Source organism: Lissotriton helveticus, chromosome 2_1 (genome assembly GCF_964261635.1).
Source record: "Lissotriton helveticus chromosome 2_1, aLisHel1.1, whole genome shotgun sequence".
Classification (NCBI taxonomy): Eukaryota; Metazoa; Chordata; class Amphibia; order Caudata; family Salamandridae; genus Lissotriton; species Lissotriton helveticus.
The window spans coordinates 1445734111-1445740448 of record NC_136059.1 but is presented as its reverse complement, the minus strand read 5'-3'; the positions used below and the strand labels follow the sequence as shown (position 1 = coordinate 1445740448).

Below are 6338 nucleotides of genomic sequence, written 5' to 3'. Positions count from 1 at the left end.
AGTTGAAGGGTTTCGAAATGAACTCCTGATTAATTTCCTCGAAGGTAATTATTACAATTTGGATTTATCGGATGGTGGTTCATTTATTCTATACTCGATCTTTGTTGAATAATATTTGTTCCTCCCATTCCAGTTGGTATAGTCAATGAATGTACCTGCTGTCGTCCACTACCTGATTGATGTAAAGGAACTACAGGTCCTATTGTTACTGGAACTGAAAGAGCATCAGGAGCATTCGGTTTAATGGATATATTAAATCCAGCTCCTCTAGGTACCTGTTCTTCAGTCCAGAAAGTATTATGCAGATTGGGATTGGTAGGTGTTAGACCTGGCACCATTTGCGTGGGTCTTCCTTCCATTTTTGCTGTTGCCTCCTGTGTTTTTCCTATGTTTTTGCTGGTCTAGAGGCTTTGGGTACTTTGCCACTGCTAATCAGTGCCAAAGTGCAGGTGCTCCCTATTGTAAAGTATTGTAATGGATTAGTGTCTCCATGATTATCTTATTTGGTTTACTTGTCAGACCCTAGTACAGTGCACCACGTGTGCCCAGGGCCTGTAAATCGAATGCTGCTGGTGGGCTTGCAGCTCTGTTTGTTCCACCCACCGGAGCAGCTTGTAACTAGGCTGGGCATAGTTTGCGTAGCTGCACTACGCACACTATGCAGAATTTTGAAAACAAAATTGTGGAAAACGGGGGAGCGTCCTGAGGGTCAGTGTGCCTGGGACAGGGGTCTCTCGTGCCTGATCTCCCTGGCCTGGTTGGTTTGGAAGCAGCGACCAGCCCCAGGGCCTGGGTTTGGGAGCCCCCGTCGCACGGCCTGCCAAGAGTCCATCTTCCCTGGACAAGGGTCCCTGGTACAGAGCCCCAGAGACCTGCAAGGCTCCCGGGCAGTCCTCCACCGGGCAGCTGGGCCCCAGGAGCGCTTGCGGGCCTCCCCATGCCTGAGACCCAGCATGGGGTTTCAGAGCCTCCCTGAGCCCTGCAGCCCCATAGCCCTGCAGCCCGGAGCCCTGCAGCGCCTGAGCCCCAGAGCCCTCCACCCCCCCAAGCCCTGCAGCCCCGGAGCCCTGCAGCCCCGGAAACCTGTAGCCCCGGAGCCCTGAAGCCCTGCGGCCCCTAAGCCCTGCAGCCTCGGAGCCCTGCAGCCTCGGAGCCCTGCAGCCTCGGAGCCCTGCAGCCCCCGAGCCCTGCAGTCCCAGAGCCCTACAGCCCCCGAGCCTGCAGCCCCGGAAATCTGCAGCCCCGGAGCCCTAGAAGGGTAGGTGGAGCAGAAGCCCTCCCGTGAAGGCTTGGGTGGGCAGCTGGGAGTTCTTTCGGTCCCGGCCATCTGGTCGCACCTTTCCCCTTGGGCATCTGGTCACACGCAATGCTTTCCAATAGGGCGACCAGATGGCCGGTCTTCCCTGGAAGTCCCGATGAGGTGCCATTTGCCTCCCAATCCCAGCGAGGGCTCTAGGAGGTCGGGCGCCCTCGCGTGGATTACTAGGGACAGGGTATGCCCGGACACTCCTCCTGGGCTGGCGGTTCTCTGCCAGGGTTCCCATCTCCAGGCCACCGGCATGGCAAAGTGCCCCGGGACGCGCTCCACGGGTCCCGGGCAGTCCTCCCCCGGGCATCCGGGGCTCCCATCTCCAGGCCAACGGCATGGCAAAGTGCCCCGGGACGGGCTCCATGGGTCCCTGGCAGTCCTCCCCTTGGGCGTCCGGGGCTCTCATCTCCAGGCCAACGGCAGGGCAAAGTTCCCTGAGACAGGCTCCATGGGCCCCTGGCAGTCCTCCCCGGGCGTCCGGGGCTCCCATCTCAAGGCCCAAGTGCCCGAGACGTGCTCCACGGGTCCCGGGCAGTCCTCCCCCAGGCGTACGGGGCTTCCCCAGGCATCCCCGTGCCTGAGGCCCAGCCGCGGTCCCCCAAGCCCCGAGCCATGCGTGGGCAGGCAGGAGCCCTACCGCAAAGGCTCGGGTGGGAAGCTGGGAGTCCTTTCGATTCCCGGACATCTGGTCGCACCTTTCCCCTCGGTCATATGGTCACACGCAATGCCTTCCAATAAGGGCGACCTGATGGCCGGGCTTCCCTGGAAGTCCCGATGAGGTGCCATTTGCCTCCCCAATCCCAGCGAGGGCTCCAGGAGATCGGGCGCCTCCACACCCTGGGTCCCCTCCGACACTCGGTGTGTGCGGGTTCCAAGAAAGAGGGGTAGCCTTCCTCCGGATCACTAGGGACAGGGTAGGCCCGGACACTCCTCCCGGGCTGGCGGTTCTTTGCTGGGGACCAGATGGGCTATGCCCCCGGGGCTCCCATCTCCTGGCCAATAGCACGGCAAAGTTCCCCGGGACGGGCTCCATGGGCCCTGGGCAGGCCACAGTGCCCGGGATGGGCTCCACGGGTCCCGGGCAGTCCTCCCCCGGGGCGTCCGGGGCTCCCATCTCTAGGCCAACGGCATGGCAAAGTGCCCCGGGATGGGCACCACGGGTCCTGGGTAGTCCTCCCCCCGGGCATCCGGGGCTCCCATCTCCAGGCTAATGGCATGGCAAAGTGCCCTGGGACGGGCTCCATGGGTCCCGGGCAGTCCTTCCCCGGGCGTCCAGGCCCAAGAGCTCCGGGGGTCCTCCCCATGCCTGAGGCCCAGCCGGGGTCCCCGAGCCCTGCGTGGGCAGGCAGGAGCCCTACCGCAAAGGCTCAGGGTGGGAAGCTGGGAGTCCTTTCGATCCCGGACATCTGGTCACACCCTTCCCCTCGGCCATGTGGTCGCACGCAATGCTTTCCAATAAGGGCGACCAGATGGCCGGGCTTCCCTGGAAGTCCCGATGAGGTGCCATTTGCCTCCCCGATCCCAGCGAGGGCTCCAGGAGGTCGGGCACCTACGCACCCTGGGACCCCTCCGTCACTCGGTGCGCGCGGGTTCCAAGAAAGAGGGGTAGCCTTCCTCCGGATTACTAGGGACAGGGTATGCCCGGACACACCTCCAGGGCTGGCGGTTCTCTGCCGGGGACAAGATGGGCTATGCCCCCGGGCGTCCGGGGCTCCCATCTCCAGGCCAATGGCACGGCAAAGTGCCCCGGGACGGGCTCCATGGGTCCCGGGCAGTCCTCCCCCGGGTGTCCGGGGGCTCCCATCTCGAGGCCAACGGCATGGCAAAGGGCCTCCCCACCCCGGGCTCCGTCCTCGGTCTTGCCGTGTGGCAGGGTGCCCGGGACGTGGTCCGGAGGGCCCGGGGAGGCTTCCCCTGTGCCTGGGATCCCCGGCTGGGTCCAGGGTCCCAGCTGGGCCCCGGGTCAGGTGCTCCGGCCCGGGACCCTGCCCCCCCCCCCCGGGCTGCCACACTGCCAAAGGCCCAGGATAGGGTTCCGTTCTGCCTGGGGAGCCTCCCCTTGATTCGCTGGGTTCAGGAGCTCCATCAGGGGCCACTGAGGGCCCCTGGGGAGGGTGGCCTCCCCTCCCCAGGCTCCGTCCTCGGTCCTGCCGCATGGCAGGGTTCCCGGGATGGTGTCCGGCAGGCCCAGGGAGGCTTTGCCGGCGCCTCTGTGCCTGGGAGCCCTGGCTGGGTCCAGGGGCACTGCCGGGCCCCGGGTCGGGTGCTCCAGCCCTGGACCCTGTCCCCAGGCTGCTGCACTGCCAAAGGCCCAGGACAGGGTTCCGTTGTGCCCGGGGAGCCTCCCCTTGCTTGGCTGGGTTCAGAAGCTCCATTCGGGGCCCCTGAGGGCCCCGGGGAGGGTGGCCTCCTCGCCCTGGGCTCCATCCTTGGTCCTGCCGTGTGGCATGGTGCTCGGGACGGTGTCTGGCACGCCCGGGGTGGCTTCCCCTGATGCCTCTGGGCCTGGGAGCCCTGGCTGGGTCTAGGGGCCCTGCCGGGCCCCGGGTCCGGTGCTCTGGCCCTGGGCCCTGTCCCCCTGGGCTGCCGTGCCACCAAAGGCCCAGGACGGGGTCCGTCAGTCCCAGGCCGGCCTCCCCGGCTTGTCCGGGTGTCCGCGGGCCCTGGGTCGGAGGGCCTGTCGGGTCCCCCTCGCAGCCTCCTTGGCTGGGGCCATGGGCCTCCGGTCCCCCATGCCCCGACGCCCGCTTGCGCTTTTGTTGGAGCAAAGAGAGACCAGATGGCTTCCCTTTCGTGCCCGGCCATCTGGTCGCACCTATCCCTTCGGCCATCTGGTCGCACCCAATGCTTTCCTATGGAGCGACCAGATGGCCGAGCTTCCTTGGAAGTCCCGATGAAGTGCCATTTGCCTCCTCGATCTCAATGAGGGCTCCAGGAGGTCGGATACTTTCGCGCCTTGGGTCACCTCGAGTGCACGGATTACAAGAAAGTGGGGTAATTCTCCTCGGATTACTAGGGAGAGGCTCAGTCAGACGTCCGTGAGGCGATTCTGAAACAGGGGAAGGCAGCATCTGGACCTGCCCGCTGGGGCTCCCAGGGGCCCGGGTACACACCTGACTCTCAGCCCCTTGCCGATGGTCCTTCTTCTCCGAGTTCGCACAGGCAGACCTCCGTGAGGTCCGACCATGCTGAGAGGGGGAAGGCAGTATCGGGGCCTGCCCGCCGGGGCCCCCAGTGGCCCAGGCATGCACCTGCCTCTCAGCCCCTTGCCGATGGTCCTTTTTCTCTGAGTTTGCACCGGCGGACCTCCATGAGCTCCGGCCATGCTGAGAGGGGGGAAGGCAGTACCTGGGCCCGCCCCCAGGGGACCGGGTATGCACCTGCCTCTCAGCCCCTTGCCGATGGTTCTTTTTCTCTGAGTTTGCTCAGGCAGACCTCCGTGAGGTCCGGCCATGCTGAGAGGGGGAAGGCAGTACCAGACCCGCCCCCAGGGGCCCGGGCACGCCCCTGCCTCTCAACCCCTTGCCGATGGTCCTTTTTCTCCGAGTTTGCTCAGGCAGACCTCCGTGAGGTCCGGCCATGCTGAGAGGGGGAAGGCAGTACCAGGGCCTGCCCACCGGGGCCCCCAGGGGCCCGGGTATGCACCTGCCTCCCAGCCCCTTGCCGATGGTCCTTTTTCTCCGAGTTTGCTCAGGCAGACCTCCATGAGGTCCGGCCATGCTGAGAGGGGGAAGGCAGTACCGGGGCCCACCTGCCAGGGCCCCCAGGGACCCGGGTACACACCTGTCTCTCAACCCCTTGCCGATGGTACTTTTTCTCCGAGTTTGCTCAGGCAGACCTCCATGAGGTCTGGCCATGCTGAGAGGGGGAAGGCCGTACCGAGGCCCGCCCGTGGGGCCCCCAGGGGCCCGGGTGCACACCTGCCTCTCGGGCCCCTTTCCGATGGTCCTTTTTTCTCCGAGTCTGCTTTCCGCGGCAGCAGGCAGGCAGGGGATGATAAGCCAGCATACCCCCTACGCAGGGTGGCCTGCCAGGGGATGCCCCCGGCTGTACTCTGATCGATTGGGCACTCTCGGTCCGTTTAGGGATAGACTGCTTGGCCAGCCTCAGCTGTTGTTTAAAGCAAAGCGCTTCCACCCTGCATGGACGGTCCGACTCGAGTGAGGGCCTGCCACATGGTGGTGGGTCGTTCACCCTACCCAGCAGAGCGAAGGCCAATCGGCCCCGGCAGCTCGTGGCCCCCAGTGATCTGACCCGAGCGGAAGGAGTCGGGTGGTGCCAGGCCCTCGGATGCTGCCTGGCAGGCAGGTGTGTGGGCCCTGAGCACCACGACGTCACCCCTCTCCGCCCAGCACGTTTCACAGCAGCTGGGAACAATCGTTCTGAGGGGTTCCGCCCCCACCAGGCCCCGGCAAACCTGTGTCTAGCTCAGGCTGCACCTCCGCCTGCCTCTCCCTCCTGGGGGAGACGGCTGGGCCTGCCGGTGCCCATGCGACCGCACCGTTCCACACCACTCCAGCGAGCCTCTCCCACCCAGGCTGGCAGGCTCCTTCCCCTTAGCAGGCTCCGGAGAGATGGAGGGTTGCGCGAAGGTTGCCGGTCGGGCAGATGGGCACGTGGCTCCCATCCCGTCATCAGGTGCGGCTACCTGGTTGATCCTGCCAGTAGCATATGCTTGTCTCAAAGATTAAGCCATGCACATGTAAGTACATACTGCCGGTAAAGTGAAACGGCGAATGGCTCATTAAATCAGTTATGGTTCCTTTGATCGCTCCATCTATTACTTGGATAACTGTGGTAATTCTAGAGCTAATACATGGCGACGAGCGCTGACCTCCTGGGATGCATGCATTTATCAGACCAAGACCAATCCGGGCTAGCCCGGCCGCTTTGGTGACTCTAGATAACCCCGGGCTGATCGCACGTCCCCGTGACGGCGATGATACATTCGGATGTCTGCCCTATCAACTTTCGATGGTACTTTCTGTGCCTACCATGGTGACCTTGGGTAACGGGGAATCAGGGTTTG

The 6338-nt window shown here is 64.1% G+C and overlaps 1 non-coding gene across 1 annotated transcript in view; it reads left to right on the top strand.

Moving 5' to 3' along the window:
* The first annotated feature begins 5954 nt into the window (after positions 1-5954).
* LOC144820671 (18S ribosomal RNA) overlaps positions 5955-6338 on the top strand; it is a 1820-nt gene continuing 1436 nt past the window's right edge. Inside the window, exon 1 of the ribosomal RNA XR_013607943.1 lies at positions 5955-6338. This exon is cut by the window's right edge and continues 1436 nt beyond it. This is a non-coding gene — a ribosomal RNA (18S ribosomal RNA).